Here is a 20,988-nt window from a genome sequence, read left to right as displayed (position 1 = left end):
CCAGCTCTTCTTGCCTGGCTTGCTTCACAGTAAAAAAGGTTGCTTCTGCTTCTGTTCATATCTCTTTTAGAGGAAAATTATTGCCTAGCATTGTTGTTATTTTCCTCTGTGTCTTATTCCTGTCCCCACTCTATGACGGTACGTTATTCGGTTATTTCTCCTCCTACTCTCAGGTCTGGTCGCACAGTATAGTGGTTACCTGACACAGATTTGTTGCCCCACCAATTTGTGCTGAATTAATGCATGGTGATCCAGGAGGCTGGCCTCCCCACACACAGTGCTGAGGACTTTAGGTGCCAATCTATTGTCCTCAGGTGAAACGCAGCCTTCCTTCCTCTGGGTCTGCTGCGGTTAATCCAGACTAACCTGACCTACAGATCTTGGGTTAGGTCTGCGTCTCCACCAGGCTGTGAGCACCTGGGTTAAAAGCACAGTTTATCCACCAGCTCACGGCACAGCACTGGCACTGGAAAGGCTCTTGAATGTCTGCAACATGCAAGCCAATGTTCTTTCTCAGTATTAATGGACAGGTGTCTGATTTCTTCATCCCTAGGAATAAAATCAATGGTAGGAAGGGAACAACACAGGGTCCTGGTGAGCCAGCTCCTTTCTGATGTAATTGCAGACAACCTCTAAGACCCCTTTGAGTTTCGGTATCTGTAAAGCTGTAAAGCAAATGGACCACATCAGCTGTGAGGACACTTCCTGCCAGAGATGGAAGCACTAAAGACACAGAAGGTATCTGGAAGGGTGACACTGTGGAAAAGCAAATGCACCTGTGTAAGTCTCCTTCAGATCAGCCTTACTTCATGTGAACCTCACCATAACTTGGAAATGTGCATTGTATTCCCACTTGAAGAACAAAAAATAGAGTCTCAGAGCTTTGATTTGCTGCAAGACAGATAGTATGCCTAGGACTTCAACCCAAATCTGTTTGTTTGAACTCACTGCCCACTGTCTCTAAACTCACATGCGTTTCTCCACGGGGAGACTGACCACACAAGATGGTGTCCTGGGGGATTCTGCTGAGGAACCAGTGGCTTCTTTAGAGTGAAAATAGTTTTCATCTCCCTTTAAAAACACACTCTATTTATTATTATTATTATTATTATTATTATTATTATTATTATTGATTTCAGAGAAGAAGGGAGAGGGAGCGAGAGATTGAAACACCAATGATGAGAGAGAATCATCAATCGACTGTCTCCTGCATGCCCCCTACTGGGGATCGAGCCTGCAACCCAGACATGTGCCCTGACTGGGAATCAAACCATAACCTCCTGGTTCATAGTCCGAAGCTCATCCACTGAGCCACACTGGCTGGGCTCATCCTCCTTTTGATCACAGGTCATAATAGAAGACAGAGTTTCATAGCATGACCTTGCAGTATTACTAAATGACTTCTTTTTCCTAACTGTCTGTATTCTTTAATTGGAGTCTATTAGAAGAGCCAAAAGAATTTAAAAATTATTTTATTTGAATTATTGAGAAAGAACAAAAATTTCCCTGCTTTTTATGGACCTTAAGGTTAGTATCCCTTCACCAACCTACCATACAATGCTCCCATTCCTCCCCCAAATATACTATAAAACCAAACTTATCAATCTAGGTATATCTTTGAACTTTGAGTCCATAGCCTTCTAACAGCTTTGGCTAAGAAAGTTACTTGAAATAATTAAAATCTAAAATCTGGAAGAAATATTTAATGAAAATCTAGTTGGTTCCCAATATTTACATTACAAGAATCCCTTTCCTAACAAACACAAAAATTCACCTCCACATGATGACAGTTGTGCTATTTTTAGTATCCATAATGATTGAGAAAATATGTGATAAAAAGTCAATTTGAAATGTTTGTAATTTCTGCATCTCTGAGGCACCTGTATATTTGCATGTCTAAGAAACAGCAGACTGCAAGATAGGCTAGGCCAATTGTCAAGGGCCTTGGGTTGGCATACCAAGGAAGATTAAATTTTATTCTATAGGTAAAATGAAGTTGAGAGGTTTTAAAGCAAACTGACAGGACCAGATTGATTTTTTTCCCCAGAAGATAATTTTGGCAGCAGTGTAGAGAGCCAATTGTACAATGAAGAGAACATTGGCAGGAGTTCAGCAAGGAAGTAGGACACGATATCAGAAGCCACAGTGATGCAGATGTACCTCTGACCCCAACACTGGAGGCCTTGGCAAGCAACCAAGTACATTGCAGGAGATGGAGTACCCATCTAAATTTGGAAACTTTTGGAGACCGTTACCTTGGAAAGAATGAGGAATAGCAGAGGAGGAGTGTATATGTTGGATGAAGTTGGGGGTTTTGCAGTGGTAGAATAATTGGTCAGACTAATAATGCTGATATGGATCTATATGTATGAAGTTTGAAATGATGTCTCTTTTTAGCCTGTCATTGGATATGTGAGCGAGAATGAAATCTGAGCTGGATCTGTAGTCAGCACTAAACCATAGTTGTTATGACAACGCTTACAAGTCCAGTAGATCTTGGTTCAAATCCACTTACTAACTGGCTCAAGGACAATCCTGAACTTTACCAAGCATTAGTTTCCTCATTTGAAAACTGAGATAAATCATACCTCCATCAAGGGTTTCTTACTAAAGATTATAGTGTGTGTGTGTGTGTGTGTGTGTGTGTGTGTGTGTGTGTGTGTGTGGCGGGGGTTATTTAAAGGTTATACATATTAGTAAAGTACATGGCATATGGTAGTTGCTCAAAAAATAGCAGGTGCTATTATGTAGATTGCAAGCCACCACCCCCTGGTAGTAGTACCATCCCCTGAGATACTGGAATTTATCATTCTTGGAAAGCAAAAGAGAGAAAAATAAAAGGTCAGTTGGGGTGCCCTGCTGCAGTTCGCTTATATCACTTACATTGTTGGCTCACCTTGTTGGAGTGAGGTAGCCGCTGGGCATGAAGCTCCTCCAGCTCCCTCCATATCCTGGGTCCAGTACTGGGGGAGGGGTGAGGGGGAAGATAGGTCATCTGCATCATAAAATTGAAGGCATTGAGAAACAGACCTGGTTCCAATTTGTTCCCACTCTCCTGTTTGAAATTTAGCTTTTCTTCCCAACTCCTGGACCTACTGACTACAGCAACCACAGACCTACCATCAGACACAGAGGCAACAGCTTTCTGTAGACTTTTTCACCACCACCCACAATTGTGTAAGGTCTACATCCTACAATAAATCCAATATTTCATATCATTTTTAGTGGTTGTTTCCCTGAGTGAACCCTAACTGATACAGAAATTGATACTATACTAGTGATTAAGGGGGAACAGAATCTTAAGAATGGTTCTCTAAGTTAGTTTTGGGCTATCTGGAATTGATTTTCTGATAGAATTAAGAGAGTCAATAGCAAAGGAGATGCTGGTAGTTCATGACATGCCAAAGAGGTACTTGAAATATCACCTGTAGACATCTGTAATCAAGTGCCAATAAAAGGCAAGAATTTGAGTGAACCAACTCAAATGCAGAAGACCAAGGATGATTTTAGTGAAAACAAGTAGTTTGGGAATGAATGGTTGCTTCCAAGTGCACTGAAGAATGTGAGGAAAGAAACTGATAAGCTCCAGGATTTATGATTGTCCTGAAAGATAAGGATATCCTGTACCATAGGGCCAAAATTTCTGAAAACCAAATGTGAAATTTAATCCTGTGGGTGGCTGAATTACAAGTTGAATCATCAGCTTTGTAGGGTTTCTTATGTTAAGGTTAGGACATAGATGAAGAAGAAATTGGACTTAAAATTTGGAATGGGAATATGTGAGCAGATTCCAATGGAACTGGGGACCTTGAACCCCTAAATTCTACTGAGTCTCCTTTGCCAGTAGACAGCCCTTCCATGCCTGATTGAAGAAGTCAGTCTTCCCCAGCCTGAAGACATAATATGTCATCCCTCGAGGCAGTTGCCTCCCAGGAAACAACTGATCTTCAGGAGCTACCCTCATGCCTCTCATTACTTCTAGACCTATAACCAGACTCTGATGCTCAGGAGTGTGTGAGTAATCTACATTTTAAGAGGACCTCATGGCAGGAACAAGGGAAAAGGTAAAGCTATTAAAGGGGCTTTCTAAGAGAGACATAGTGGTGGCTTCAAAGCAGGAGGTGGGAGCAGCAGAAGAGAGAGATAAGAGTTGGAGTTGGGGTTGATTTCTGGAATGTAGTTGCCAATGGGTTGGATTTGGTAAGTGAAAGAAAGAGGATCAATTGACATTTAAACAAAATTTTCTTTTCGTTTCTTAATATGACTAACTATATTCTTTTTTTATTTTTAATCCAGATAACTTTCTCTCTTGCAGTTATATAATGTTTTGGATAATTGAACTTTCAGAGCTCTAGGAGTGCCTGAATACTGTGCTCACATCACTCTTCAGTCTGTGCTGTGACTCTCATTTATTAGATATGTGAAATCCAACCTTAATATTTAGTCCCGATCCTCCTGAATCACCAAAAATTATGAGGATGTTGACTCGCTTTCTGCTTGTTGAAACTCAGTGGTCACAGGCCTCTTGGAAAAAAGCAAGGTTTGCTAAACTAGTACGAATTAAAAAGAAATTCTCACCAGAGGATATGTCTTTTTAAATTGATTTTTAGAGAGAAAGGAAGGGAGAGAGTGGGAGAGAAACATCAATTGGTTGCCCCTGTGCACACCCAGACCGGATATCAAATCTGCCACATAGGTATGTGCCCTGACGAGGAATCAAACCCCCAACCTTTTGATATATGAGATGACCCTCCAACTGAGCAACAGGGCAACTTTAGCACTCGTGACATTTTGGGCCAGGGTGTATAATATGAAGTTGGGATTTTTTCCTACCTTGAAGGAAAGCCCAGAGATATGAGGAAAGAAAACATTGATCCAGTTTTGCTCTCCTGGATAGGAAGGCCTCCCTTTCCTTGCTTTCAGGGCTGTCATGAGAGTTGGGACAATTAGAAGTTTAGACACCCAGCAGAGAGCCTGGCTCCCACTTGGGGCCTCTCTAATGAGAGACTTAACTAAAAAGATAGTTGCCCTGGTGATGCTGGTGGTTTTCCTGGGAGGGAAAATAGTTTCCAGCCTCCTTTATTTTTCAATTTCAGGATGTAACTGACAACCAAATTGTATCATATCACAGTACAGACTTATTACTATGGAATTATTATTATTTTTTCCTGACTTCAACCCCTTCCTATAATGGATCCTACCATCAGGGCCAAAGGCCACTTCAGATTCTACTGCATAAGAGTACATCTTTTAAATATTTAGTATTTCAACAAATAAAAAATGTAGTATTCTATAAATAAGTAATTTTTAGCCATTTTCATCAATTAAACTTTATTTCATGCTAAGGAGAAGGGTAATGGCTTATGATTTTCCTACTAAACCAGCATATAAAATGAAATGTTAAATTAAAATTCTATCAAAAGTACATTTGATATTGTCATGGGTCCAAGTCCTGATTGGTCCACAGAATTACCTGTAGAGCATCTTAAATATGCCTATTTGATGCCATAACAAATGTGCTTCTAAGAACATCTTATACTTGTCTTTGGGTGTACATATATATCCATCTCTGTGGAGTGTATATCTGACACTAGAATTGCTAAGTCATAGGCTATGCATGTGCTCAGCTATTGTAGATACTCCCAAAGAGTTTCTCCAAGTGACTGTACAAATTAACACTCACATCTCTGGTATATGAGAATCCCCATTGTTCCATATTCTTATTGCTTTGTATCCTCTGTCCTTTTATATTAATCATTCTGATGACCCTTTTAATTTGCTGAAATATCCTGAACCACTAATGAACCAACCTAGTCCAAGCTTCCCTCATCAGTGTCCCTGGCAACTGCAATGACTATAACTGGTCTCCCTGTTTCCTCTCTCGCTTCTCCAGATCTCCTCCCCAACCCTACCCTCTTCCCAGCAGCCCCAGAGATCTCTTAGCATGTAAATCAATCACAGTAGTCTCCTGCTCCAAACCCTCCAGTGACTTCTCACCACAACTAGCAAATAATCCAAACCACCATCTTGGTGAGCAAAGCCCCACTGTACGGTCCTTGCTTTTCCATACTGTCCAGCATGGTACCCACTAGCCACATGTGGCTACAGAGCATTTGAGATGCTAGTAATAGTAAAAATACATTTTTAAATATTTCTGTTCATGGAGCCACACGTGACAAGTGTGATTGAAAAGCTGGATTTTAGACTTTATTTTCTTTATGTTACGTTAAGTTTAAGCAGCCACACGTGGCTAGTGGTTAGCACAGGGTACAGCACAGGTGTAGACTATTTTCATCATCACAGAAAGTTCTACTGGATGCATGGCTCTGGATGACCTCCTACTGTTCCCCTGCTTACTGGACGGCAGCGCCGCTGGCTGACCTTCTGTTCCTCACCCACATCAAGCGCCTTCTCCCTAACGGTTTCTGCACAGAATGTTCTCTCTTCCTGAACTTTGTTGCCTGTTGATCTTCACATGATAGCCTTGTCTCAACTTCAATGTTACTGCCTCAGAAAGTCCTTCCCTTTCCACCCAAATGAAAGTCTCCCTATTGTGTTATCTTCACAGCACTTCCGGTAGGTAACAGTACTTTCTAGGTGGAATTGTTTATTTGTTTATTGTCTGTACCCCCATTTTGGCATGATATTGACTCTAGCGTGGGTGGAGGACTTGTTCTTGGAGAGGCGGAATTTCCACTTCTCTGAATAAGAGAGCAGGGAGTGAGCACAGGTGCTTTTCTTGGAAGGAGAAAAAATGCAGCAAAGCTTCTACCTCATGATCTGTATTTTTCTTAAAAAAGAAAGGAAGGGAGGGAGGGAGGGAGGGAGGGAGGGAGGGAGAGAGAGAGAGAGAGAGAGAGAGAGAGAGAGAGAGAGAGAGAGAGAGAGAGAAAGAAAGAAAAAAAGAAAGAAAGAAAGAAAGAAAGAAAGAAAGAAAGAAAGAAAGAGAGAGAGAAAGAGAAAGAAAGAAAGAGGTTGTCTGCCAAATGTGATTTGAGAATAAGGGGAACCTAGTGGAGAACTGCTGAAAAGGCTGTGACTGGCTACAACTAAGGGGGCCACTGAGGATCCGGAAGGGAGTGGAGGTCATAAATGGCTTGTGGCACAATCTGTAGTGTGATTTTTCTCCAGTAGAAGAAGCAGCCCAGATCTGCTTATCACACTTAATTCTTATAACAGCCTCTGATATGTATGCTAAAGTGTCCCCACTATACAGGTAATTAAACTAAAAGGAAGAGATGTGAAATGACCCACCTAAGACCAGGAGCTAATAAATGGAGGAGCTAGAATCTGAACCCTGGCATTCGGAACCCAGAGCCAGAGCTCTGAGCCACATCTCCATACATCCCTCCCTCCTTATCAGCGTCACACATAGTAGGCGTGTCATTAAAAATGTGATACATGTCCCTTGCAGGGCTCCAGAACTTCCCGTTCCTTCCAAAATGGCAAACCATGCATAAGAAACAAGATGGATACGTAACTTAATAACATTTGCACAAGGTTACATAAATCAAAACCTTTGCACACAAATAATACGTAGTATGCAAGAATGCATACAAAAAGATAGACAGTTAATACCTTGGTTACATATGGAGGGTGTGGGGATAAACAGGGAATAGACAAAATATGAGAGGGCCTTGCATGGTCATCTAGGGGTGATTGCCATGACTGAGAAATATAATGGGTACTCTGCACCTGAGGTCAGGTATGCCTGGGGCTGCCCAGCCCAACTCTCCAGATGTGAGGACCAGGGACAGATGCTTCCCTCCTCCCCACAGAGGTCTCACACCACTCTAACCTCACAGGGCTTGGGTGGAATGGGGAAGATTTAATTCATACACAACTTCTTATAAATATTTTTTAAAGTTTTACTATTACTAGCATTTGCCATTCAAAAAATATGAATACTTATCAAGTTTAGGTGAGGCAAAAAAAAATGAATCGTCAAATCAAAAGACGAATAAATAAAAAATGTTATATACTTTAATGGTTCTCATCCTTGGAAGTGACTCTCAAATACACTTCCACATGTTAGCAATCCACAGCTCTGCAGCACGGCCCAGAGATCTGAAGTGTGTGTGTGTGTGTGTGTGTGTGTGTGTGTGTGCGCGCGCATGTATGTGTGTGTTTTGAAAGCAGCCCCCAGATCATTTTCATGCTTGAGAAAAATTGCACTGCCACTCAAGGAGTACCAGTTTCCTAGTCAGACACAGAAGGGAGGGACATTTCAGGCAAGAATAATAATGATGCGGCATGGGAAGTCCTGATGGGCTCAGGTGCGTGGAGATCAGTGGTGGAAGCAGATGCAGTGGGTCAGACACCAGAAGTCCAGGGAAGCAAGGCTGTGAGCACCACACCTCACTCTGGAGCTCGCAGGGGTTAGCCCAGGCTTTTAAGCAGGAGGTGGCATGATCACATGTGGGGTTGGACACATAACTCCGACAGCCACACAGACTGGACTGCAGGGCTGGAGGGATGGTGTGCCCGCTAAGTAGAAATGGAAGCGGGAAGGCAGCCGCATGCACTTTCTGCCTAATAGATGAGAGAGATCCAGGGTGATTCTGATGTTTCCATTGTTAAAGACTCGGTAGAAGGTGGCTCTTGGAACATCAAGTCTCCTACTTAATTTATAAATTGTGCGTAGACAAGATCAGGAGAAACCAGGCAGCTGAGCCACCCTAGAAATAAATCAACCTCTTCCTTTTTTGAGTCACGTAAACCAGAATGGCTATGTTTAAACTGTTGTGTTCATTTCATCCGGGCCCTCCCCTAGGGTGGAAGCCTGGGAGGAATAACTATCGCAGTTTGTTTGTTCCAGATAGGAATGTTGGGCACGAGCAGCTCAGCTTCCGTGGTATCTTATGTTTGATAATCTGATTTAGCCTTCTCACTCCCTGGGTCTGTCTGGTCTGAGTGTAATTGTTCAGCAAATCTGCCAGCACGTTAAGCCTTAAATCAGCTTGTAAATATCATTGACCTACCAGAGTGCATTGTTTGTCATTCCGTTCTTGAGCATCTGTATCTCTTTATGTTTTAGTACCTTCTCCCTCCTACCAGACCTTTCCCTTCTCATCCACATTGTTAGACTCTCTTTTTCTTTCAGCTTCAGTGTTGGTGGATGATTATAAAAGCAACAGTTTTAAGTCCTTGTATAAAGTACTGTTCTAATAAGCATGTTATAGTTCAGCTCAGAATTCTCCACAGCGGCAGCTGAGGAAGTCCCGCTGAGAAACTGTGCAATAAACCAGCAAAGAGATGCTGAGGCCATGGACAAGAGAGCGTCGGGAAATGAGAAAAAGGGAAGAGCCCCATGAATTCACATGGAGACAGCAAATACATTTATTGAGGGGAGAGACGAAAGATATTTAAAAGGTGAGGGATCACTATTCAGGAAAGAAGAGGTGACAAAACAAATGATTAAAAAATAATCACCAGGAGCAGAGAGGTGGGTAAGGCAGATATTTTCACCCAAGTCTAGTACAACAGAAAGAGGCAACATCTCTGAAAACTTGACAAGATTGAAAAGAACTAACTTCTTACAGTAGCAATTCAGTCTATGTTAACTTCTGTAAGGAATTTCATCCAGTTCAGTGACACACACCAAACTAGGTAAGTTGCTCCTTGCTCTTATGTTTAGGATCCCAAACTTCCTGACATCTACTTCCTTGTTTCTTCCTTGCATGCCTTATGATGTCCAAACACTACCCACCTTCCATTCATACCCTCAAACTTACTTACTTACTTACTTATTTATTTATTTCATTTTTAATTCTCATGGAGGACATGCTTAGAGAAAAAAAGAAAGAGAGGGAAGGAGGGAAGGAAGAAGGGAGATGTAGAGGGAAACATGTATTGCTAGCATTCCATATGTGCCCCAACTGGGGACTGAAACCGAAACCCAGGTATGTGCCCTGATCAGGAATTGAACAACCTTTCCAAGCACAGGACGATGCTCAACCAACTGAGTTACTCTGGTGGGGCTCAAACTTATTTATAATTGATCTTAGATACGCTTTTCAGAATATTATATCAATCTAACTCATTTTTGAGAGTTTACCATGTGTGTTGAGCAAAGCACCAAGGATGTGACAGAACTTTCCTTGTGATTTAATTATCACAACTTAGGGAGATGGACTGTTCACTGCTTCATCAAGATGGGACCATTTCCGTGATTAATATTTGACAAGTTATATGCCCACCATTGGAGAGGGATTTGAACAGTCATGGAGTCTGATGCTTTATTTAGCAAAAAGTGTATAAGAACCTTGTTAGAATACTAAGTCTACAGAATTTAGAGCAGGTGGCCTTGACTTATAAGTCTTTCAAATATCAGATAGGATCTGAGTTTTTCAGGAATGTAGTCACAAATTTTGCTACTAGAGGTTCACAGGAAAACACGAGTTTCCAGAAGGAAGTTAAGTGACTAAACAGTCACATAAGAGATAAAAGAACAAGTCAACCAGAAAGTCGTGGACAGGACTTTTGGAAAATGCACCAACTGATCACAATGGAGTGAGTTTCAGGCCACTTCCTAGCTTTCCTACAGCTAACTTTAAGGCAGGATAGTAAGAAGCTAGGGAAATTCCTTGGTAAGTGGCATAAGGAAAACTGAGACAAAATAATTAAAGAAGGCCAAACAATTTGAGCAATTTACAGCCAACTAATGAAAATCACAAGGTTCTATCTTCCCTAACCATGAACACTTAAGAGCAAACGGTTTACACATTCTAGAGAAAGCATGTCAAACTCAAAGGCTAAGACGGGCCAAATAAACAAGCTTTAAGTTTATGTGGGTTGCAAAAAAACAAAAGCTTCAATTTTCATAGAAACGTAGGTTTATTTTGATAGAGACATGCTGAATACAAACGGCTGAAATAAATGAGTAATCATTAACATCAAATAATAGAACATTTTAATCAAAATCAATATTTTTTCTTGAACATTAACTTATCAGACACTGAATAACTGCACAAATTAATAAGCATAATACAAATAAACCTCTGTTTCTCTTCTCGGAAAGCAAAACATTTCCTGTTGCACACACCAAACAAGTCAATCCAAGACTAGTGACGTGGCAATCGGCTGCTGAAATATTTGCTGCTGGTATTAGTGGAGAGAAATGGTGCGCCTGCGCGTAAGGTGCATAAGGGAAATGAACTGAGCAGTCAGGTCTCAACTCCTCCTTCATGACGTTCTTTGAAAATGAAACTAATCAGAAAATAACTCTGACTCCTCTATACCCAGATTTTGATGAATCACATATTGAAAGTCACACCTGGAAAGCTAATGAATACTCTGTTAAGACTCTCCCCTAAGACCTCCCCTAGGAATCCCACCCGCTAAAGAAAGATAAAGGGTCTCAAGACAAAGGACCCACAGCATGCTCTTTCTAGAGCAAGCATGTCAAACTTGTGGCCCACAGAGAATATTTTTGCGGCCCAGCCAATATAATGGTATGCAAGGTATGTTTTAATAAACTTTCATAACTTAATTTTTACACTATCCTGTTATACACAATCCTCTCTAATAAAATGGTAATATGCAAATTAACCATCACTCCGCTACATAAACCACGCCCACCAGCCAAGCCATGCCCACCAGCCAATCAGGGCGAGTATGCAAATTAACCCAAACCAAGATGGCTACAGCCACAGAGAGAAAGGTTTCCCAGGTAACAGAGGAAGCCAAGCTTTCCATAGCTGTTGCAGGCCTAAGCCTCCACTCAAGCTACAAAGTTTCAATTATAGAAGGTAAACAAATTCAAACAAATGGCGGCAGAATGGAGCTTGAGAGAGCAGGCCAGGGTTGCTGGCGGCAACAGGGGAAGCAAAGCTTTCCGCACACCCTGGCTGGGCCCACCCGCTTAAGGCAACAAAGTTTCAATTATAACCCCAACACAAATGGCTGCCACCTCCGAGGGAGCCCCAGGCTTGGCTCCGCTCCAGGCTACAAAGTTTCAATTGTAGAAGGAAAATAAATTCCAGATACCAGGCCTCTGCTTGGGTTGCCAGGGGGCGTGGCCGGCCTGCAAACCACCACAGACCCCTCACTCAGGCCGCCCCACGCCCCAAGGGAACCCCACCCTGATCCGGGACACCCTTCAGGGCAAACCAGCTGGCCCCCACCCGTGCACCAGGCCTCTATCCTATCTAATAAAAGAGTAATATACAGATTGATCATCACTGCAACACACAATATAGCTGCCCCATGTGGTCAAAGATCCTGCCCCCATGTGGACACAAGATGGCCACTACAAGATGGCCAGCAGGGGAGGGCAGTTGGGAGGCACCCGGCCTGCAAGGGAGGGCAGTTGTGAGGGACCAGGCCTGCAAGGGAGGGCAGTTGAGAGGGACCAGGCTTGCAAGGGAGGGCAGTTGGAGGTGATCAAGCCTGCAGGAGAGGGCAGTTAGGGGTGACCAGGCTGGCAGAGGAGGGAAGTTGGGGGCAAACAGGCTGACAGGGGAGCAGTTAAGCATCAACCAGGCTGGCAGCGGAGTGGTTAGGGGGTGATCAGGCTGGCAGGGGAGCAGTTAAGCATCAACCAGGCTGGCAGCGGAGTGGTTAGGGGGTGATCAGGCTGGCAGGGGAGCAGTTAAGCATCAACCAGGCTGGCAGCGGAGTGGTTAGGGGGTGATCAGGCTGGCAGGCAGAAGCGGTTAGGGGCAATCAGGAAGGCAGGCAGGCAAGCAGTTGGGAGCCAGCAGTCCTGGATTGTGAGAGGGATGTCCGACTGCCCGTTTAGGCCTGATCCTGATGGGATCGGGCCTAAACGGGCAGTCGGACATCCCTCCAGGAGTCCCAGATTGGAGAGGGTACAGGCTGGGCTGAGGGACAACCCCCCGCCGTGCACGAATTTCGTGCACTGGGCTTCTAGTTATTAATAATGAACTACAACGTTCACTAATGACTGATTACTATAATCGTGTTGCATTCATTTCCCTTACTCGCATTATGCCCAGGCACACCATTTCTCTCCACTAATACCAGCATCGAATATTTTAGCAGCTGATTGACACATCATTAGTCTTGGACTGACTTGTTTGGTGTGTGCAACAGGAAATATTTCATTTTCGGAGAACAAGAAAAATAGGTTTATTTGTATTATGCTTATTAATTTGTGCAGTTATTCAGTATCTAGTAAATTAATCTTCAAGAAAAAAATCTTAATTTTCATTAAAATGTTTTATTATTTTATGTTAATGATTACTCATTTATTTCAGCCCTTTGTATTCATCATGTCTCTATTGAAATAAACCTACGTTTCTATGAAAATTGAAGCTTTTGTGGTTTTTTTTTGCGGCCCACATAAACGTAAACCTTGTTTATTTGGCCCATGTTAGCCTTTGACTTTGACATGCTTGCTAGAGCACGCCCTTGGCTTTTATCCTTGGGCATGTGTCTCTGCTCTCTTTCTCCTAATCTCTAAGGGTCCATCTGGTAGGTCATTTGCCCATGAGATGCTTATGTGGAGAGATATGGGTTTTAGCTTCTAACAGCTTTTAATCGAGGGGACAAATGCCAGCCTTTGGGTATGACTCATGCCTAAGATATGCAGAGGGGGACCGAGGCATGCAGGCCTCCTTCTCAGCTGTCATTTAAATAATGATGAGAAGCCCGCCTTCAGACGCAACAGCTGAGGAGTAGTGCTGACTCAGTTTCTGTTTCCAGGGCTCCAGAGATAAGGGCATGGCCCAGCCCTGGGTCCCGGCATTTTCAGTCTTACCTCCTTTTGTCCCTCTCCCTAAACCATAAGGGCCAGCTCCCACTTGATGTTAAAAGCAAAGCTTCAATTTCTGGGAGAAAAAAGGGGGCTTATGCCAAAACCGGTTTGGCTCAGTGGATAGAGCGTCGGCCTGCGGACTGAAGGGTCCCGGGTTCGATTCCGGTAGGGGGCATGTACCTTGGTTGCGGGCACATCCCCAGTAGGAGGTGTGCAGGAGGCAGCTGATCGATGTTTCTCTCTCATCGATATTTCTAACTCTCTATCCCTCTCCCTTCCTCTCTGTAAAAAATCAATAAAATATATTTAAAAGGAAAAAGAAAAGAAAAAAGGGGGCTTATTAAGTTGAACCAGAATGGTTAAAACAATGCCGTAAAAACTATACTTTGTGTAGTTTAAACAAGCTGCACATAGTATATTTGTCTTCTTTCATTAAGCCCATTATTATACTTCTCATCGGACACTCCTCGGAATCCTCCACCTGGAAAATCCTGGTCCTAGGCCTATCTCAGGACAGAGCTGGGAGAAGGGTGGTCACTGGCCGTTCACAATTCACACTGTCCCTGACATGAGATTCCAAATGGATTCTGCCACAGCCCAGTTCTTACTGCCCCTCGAGGGTGTGCCAACATCATTTAAGAAGGCTCCTGGCTCTTCTCCATGGAAAGATTTGGACAGATGGGATTGCCTGTCTACTGGCTGGTAGAAGAGAGAGGGGATAGAACATCCATTATTGAACTTGAACTGTTCTCTCCAACTTGAATAGAACCAGAGACAAGCAAAAAGAAGCAGGCAGGCAGAGAAGCCTGACCTAGTCTTTATTGACAGGACTATGTCATAGAAGAACAAGAGAAAACTCACAGCAAGGCTTGCAGGCATTAAGGAGAGGGTTAGCATAGCAGCAGACTCCTCTTATCTTGAACAACAGGGCCCTGCCAGCCTTGTCTGTGGAGATAGTGATGGACTGGTCTCCTTGGCAACCAAAGTGTGCTTGCTCAGCAGGGCCACCAGGCAGGCATCTGCAGAGTCTGGAAAGAGGGCTATTGCTCCTGCCTCTCCCGTTTAATGCTCACGCCAAGCAGATATCCATCCTCCACTCCTCTTCATTCCTGTCATCTACTAGTCATACCCTTCAGGCCACTCTCCATCACTGAGCAAAATCTCCTCCAATCCAAATCCTGAGGGATTTCAACCTTTATGGAGATAGCCTGTGAGCGATTTTACTTCAGGATTTCCGAATCTCCTTTGCTGCATGCATTTCAGTCCCTTATCCTGGATCTTAATGTCCTGGAAACGTCCCAACTCAGAAATTCTAAATTCCAATGGTCTATTCTCAGATCACCTTCTATCCTTTCTGCTCTCTCTACCTTCATATCCACTGTGTGAGATGTGGTAGAAAGGTTTATTTGCATGAAATTATATCCCTCCGTAACCAAAGCTCCATTTCCCCTAATCCGGTCCTAGAAAATGTGTAGCTAGGTTTTTAGTAGAGCTAGAAGCAAAACCAATGGCCAGAGTTTCCGTTCCATGGTGTAGCTGGGTCCGATATAACGTTAGGCTGAGGTCCATTGGCCATTGTGTGGAGTCCACATGGCTGTGGGGCACGTGGGCAAGTGCAGAGCACCAGAGCCCTGCAAGGCAGGAGTCAGGTGGGAGCAGCAAGAGAGAGAGAACTTCCTTTGTTTAGGAGCTGAGTGTCTCAGATTTCACACCCTTGAGGTGGCCATACCTATTCTGGCCAATGACCTGCAGGTGTGACTGACAAGTAAGTGCCTTCCCATGTCACCCAGACCTTATTGGGCATGTGTCTAAATTGTAACTTCCCTTTGCTCCTTTCCAGTTATTAATTAATAACCAGGTTATTTCAACAGTATTTGGGGTATATAACTAGTATTATTAACATAACATTTTAGTATTTTATCGGAAAAAGTTCGTTTCCCTTCATTGTGATTTTATTTTTTTTAAAAAACATTTTTATTGATTTCAGAGAGGAAGGGAGAGGGAAATAAATAGAAACATCAATGATGATAGAGAATCGTTGATTGGCTGCCTCCTGAATGCCCCCTACCAGGTACTGAGCCCATAACCTGGGCATGTGCTCTGACCGGGAATCGAACTGTGACCTCTGGGTTCATAGATCGACGTTCAACCACTGAGCCATGCTGGCCGGGCTAATTGTGATTTTTAGAAAGCATTTGTTTTCATGCCAAAGTAAGACTTTATTAGATCCAGGAATAAAAACTAGTAAAATGTTATAAATAGAAGTCAATGAACAAAAGGTTTGCGGAATAAATACATCATTAAGTGAAACATAGGGAGAACACATCTCTTCTAGTAAGTGTAAGATTTACTGAGAGAATTTGCTACCATGCAGAACAGAAAAATTAGTCTCTGGATCTTAAAATCTTGTTATGTGACTCAAGCAAATGTAGAGTGCAACGACTTCAGCTTTCTAGATGGTCCTGTGATGCCCTATCCTGTGATTGGTTTTGTGGCATACTTTTAGGAATTCTATGAGCCATATCCTTGGGGAGAAGTTCTGGGAGGTGAGGCAGGATGACAATTTTGAATTAACATCCATTTTATTTTCACCCATGGTTAAGTGCCTGGGGCTCTCCATAATTAAGACTTGCAAATAAATCATTGAGACAAAGTTCTCTTTTTTAACCAATAGGTGTCAGTATTGCTTTGGGATGAACAATAACAATGACACCTTAGACTAGAGTGTGTCATTTTTTAAATGTCTAGATCTGTTTTTATCTTTATTTCATTCTTAAACTGTAGGCCTCAGAGTGCCCAATACAAATAGCAATGGAATAAACAAGGCACGAAGATGGCACTGAAGAAAATTGAAGAGTGCTCACCAATATCACCCCTTCATTCAGAGCCTTGCCTTAGGAAGAAATGCACATTGCTTTCTCTCCCTCCAGCAAGGATTCCTTCCCACCATGTAAACCTAGAGTGATGATAAAAGCATAAAAATACACCCTATGTTGCAAGGGGTATATTTGCTTCACTGAGAAGCTCCAGATTGGGTTACATCCAGTTCACTAATTGCAATGATTATGATTTAGAAGATATTTGGTCTTCATCTACAGTTTCTGGCTTACAGCTCCCAAAGCTCTTGGAATTTCCTAAGTGTGGAGAGTGCTAAAGGTGTCTTTGTTTTGTTAAGCGATATTTTTTTTTTTTACCCCACCCAAGGGTTGTCAAGAGAACCACACAAGTGACTACAGGTTTGAAATTTTCAGGCCCAGCCCACACCCCTACTGAAGATTGAGTTCCATTGCCAATGGCCACTTATTACATAGTCACTATGTTTTATGGAATAGTGATTATGTAATAAAGCCTTCATAAAAACCCAGAGGACAGTTCACTGGCCCTAACTTCCATGAGGGAAAACCAGAACACTTCCAAGTGCCACCATGCTGGGCCTCAAGCTCCATGAAGACAGAGCTCTTTTGTTCGGGACCTCATCCTATGTATCTCTTCATTTGGCTGTTTAATATTCTTTGTAATAAATCAGTAAACTAGTAAGCAATACTTCTGTGAGCCATTTTAGCAAATTAATCAAACCCAAGAAGGTATTTATGGGAGGCTCTGAATTATAGCCAGTTGGTCAGAAGTACAGATAACAACCTGAACTTGTGATTGGCATTCTGAGTTGGAGGAGGTTGTTGAAACTTTCAATCTATAGCTGGTTGATCAGAAGCACAGGTAAGTGCCTGGACTTGCTACTGGAGTCTGAAGTTTGGTGGATGGATTGGTGGGGGGCGGGCATAGGAGGCAGTCTTTTGGACTGAACACTTAACCTGTGGAATACGATGCTATCCCCAGGTAGACAGTGTCAGAATTGAGTTGACTTCTTGGACATCCGGCTGGTGCCTGAGAATTGTTTGTTGGAGTGCCCCCTCTCCTAGTTTGGAATTGGGTACTAGAACCCTTTTCATTCCCCAGTCTGGCAAGAATCTAGTCAGAATATGTATTCACATAAGTATTTTTTTACATTGATTACTTCGATAGGACTGGAGTCAGGAATACCAATTTGTTGATGCTCTCTTATTTGGGGAGTGGGGAGGGAGGTATTATTTATTGACATATAGTGTTATATTAATTTTAGATGCACCACAGCATGATTCAATATTTGCATACATTATGAAATAATGTTTTTAAGTTTATGCATGCATATGTACCCATGTAACCATCACACTGATTTTTATATATATATATATATATATATATATATATATATATATATATATATATAACATTTTAGCACCTCTGAAGGTTCCCTATGCTCCCTTAATTTTTAAAATCAGGAAAATATTTTATTTTCAAATAGTATCCTATATAATAAAAGCCTAATATGCTAAGTGTCCAGACGTCTGGTCATTCATTCAACCAATCAAAGCATAATATGCTAATGATATACTAAGGCCACTTAACCGCTCGCTCTGACATGCACTGACCACCAGGGGGCAGATGCTCCGACCCATAGGTTAGCTTGCTGCTGGGGTCCAGCTGATAGGGACTGAGTGAGAAGGGCTGGACACACCCTGGAGCCCTCCTGTGGTCCCTCCCCAGCTAGCCAATCTCCCATGTCCCTCCCTGGCCCCGATCATGCACTGATGGGGTCCCTCAGCCTGGCCTGCACCCTCTCAAAATCCAGGACCCCTCAGGGGATGTCAGAGAGCCAGTTTCTGCCCGATCCGGCAGGCCAGGCCAAGAGACTCCACTGGTGCATGAATTCGTGCCCCAGGCCTCTAGTGTATAAAATAAAAACAAACAAAAAACTCATGAGGCAGAAGAGTTGGGAAGAGGGCTTGCCATACTTTATACATAGATCTGTGTCTTTACATAGTTTTGAATGGGAACTCTATGGTAGATGCTTTTTGGAGTGTATACTCAACCCAAGGATGGGACAGAAAATACAAGTCACAGTTAGAGTGTGGAGCAACTGGAACTTCTATGTAATGGTGATGGATGTACCAATAGATACAATCACTTGGGGAAACTGGCAGTATCTGATATGTGTACCCTATGACCCAACAACTCTAATCCTTACATACATATGCAACAAAAATACATATATGCTTTCACCAAAAAAAAGGTATACTAAAATATTCAAAGAAGGAAATGGCCTGTCAACAATCCTATATAATAAAAGGCTAATATGCAAATTGTCCGCTTGACTGGGAGTTCGATGGGGAGTTCGACGAGGGGGTGGGGCAGGCTGGCCAACAACCTGTGGCCCCACCCCTGATCACCCTCCCCAGATCAGGGGCGGGGCCAGTTGGCCAGGGGAGGGGCTGCAGGTGGTTGGTGGGCGGGCCACGGCCCCTCTCCCTGGCCAGCCCCCTCACCCCCATCCTTCCCCTTGACTCGGGGGTGGGGCTGGCCTGCCAACCACCCACAGCCTCTCCCCCCAGCTGGCCCTGCCCCAGATGGGGCCCCCTCCACCCCAATCTGGGTGGGCCAGCCAGACTCCACCCGTGCACGAATCTGTACACCAGGCCTCTAGTAGAATTCATAAGTAGATTGGGGTATGTTTACACAGAGGAATACTATACAGCCATAACAATGAATCATCCACTATGATTACAAGGGGGTAGCATACAAGTATACAAGGCCCTCTATGACCTGTCCCCTGCCCACCCACCACTCCAACCTCATCCTTCACCAAATCCCATCCAGCTATAAGCATGCTACCCAACCACTTGCACTTCTTCCGACCAAATCAAGGCTTCCAGCTTTGCACTGGCGCTCCATCCCCCTGAAAGACCGTTTCTCTGCTCCCCTTACTAGGCATACGCTGGGAAAGAGGCATCCCCCCTCTTAGAAACACTCTTAGGAGCTTTGCATAAAATAAATCAAAGCCTTCATATGCAAAACTTGTCTTCATGACCAAAGAGTGTATATAAACCAAATAAAGAACACAAAATAAACAATTTCTATAGTCGAATTACCTGCAAACTGAAGGGGAAAATATATTAATTTTTAACATTAATTTACACACATTTCATTCAGTAGTTCCTCAGCACTCCTGAGCCATTTTCAGTGGTTTAACTGGGGGGTCTTGATTACCACAGAAACTTGTAGTAGTACCTACAATGAAAAGCCACCAGGGGTCACCCCAGAAGATAACCACAGCCCAATTTTGTTTTGGTGCATAACATACTGTGCCTCCCCCTTGCCACCCAACCAACCAGTAAGATCATCCATGGTTACTGGCAAGAAATTAAAATTGGGTATTGCATTATTGAATTGACTTTTATAGGCTCAAACTGCAAAATGCTTGATGAAAATGTATAAGGGCAAAAGAGAGTCACCTGGATGTTTTCCAAGGCTTAAAAGGAAACAGGAAAACTCAAGTACTAATTCACATTGTGTACACCTACGCAAACACCCCATTAAGCACTGGGTGCAGTCCTCTGTAAATGCAAATGTGGGCCAAGGTGACATACATGCCAAGCAGTGGCAAATGAAAGGCACAAATATTTGTAGAGGAGAAAAGTGCCATGACCCAACCCTCATGAAGAGGAAGAATGGCAGTCAGCTGATACCTCTTGAAGCAGGTGGGGTTTTGTGTAAGGCCCAAATGCACAGAATTCTGTGAAATATATGTAACAATTAAAGGAATCTTCCTTTGTAATGACCAAGCTAGTTTGAGTGGGTATCTATATCTTGCAACCAACAAAATAAAAATCCTTAGCTTTAGTATTTTAGTATTTTAATTCCTGGTGTGTTTTTTTAAATCGAAAGAACTCTTTATTAGCAAGCCTGTGTATAAAAATTAACATCTATATCAATGAGTACACAAATTAAAATGTTAGAGAATTAGGGGTTGCACTTTTTAAAAATCCTCTGACAAGAATGTAGAGTCCTCTCATAATCCTGTTTTTAGTCATTTTAATCTAATCCAACCACTAGAATAAAAATGTATTCTGAGGAAATTAACTTTTGTTGTTTCAAGAGTCAAGAATTAGGCATGAGTTTTTCATTGTAAGTTCTCCTATTGGAGTTCCTGCCAACAACTGGTTAAAAAAACCCAATGTTCCTCTGCTTCCTTCATTTGTCCTAAAGACCCAAAGCTTCCAATGTGTTTTCCTCTTTGCTTGTGTGAAACTGTCTTAGTGTAGGTCTAATTTCTATATACATCTTGACCTGTGAAGCTAGAGTTCCTTCTTGTTTTTATATCAAATATATCATGGGTTTTGGAAAGAATGTGTAGACTTACAAGATTATCCAAACAAAATAAAATTATTTAA

The sequence above is a fragment of the Cnephaeus nilssonii genome (assembly GCF_951640355.1).
Source record: "Cnephaeus nilssonii genome assembly, chromosome: 12".
Taxonomy (NCBI): Eukaryota; Metazoa; Chordata; class Mammalia; order Chiroptera; family Vespertilionidae; genus Cnephaeus; species Cnephaeus nilssonii.
The sequence above is the reverse complement of the archived record's forward strand: the minus strand, read 5'-3'. Positions refer to the sequence as shown.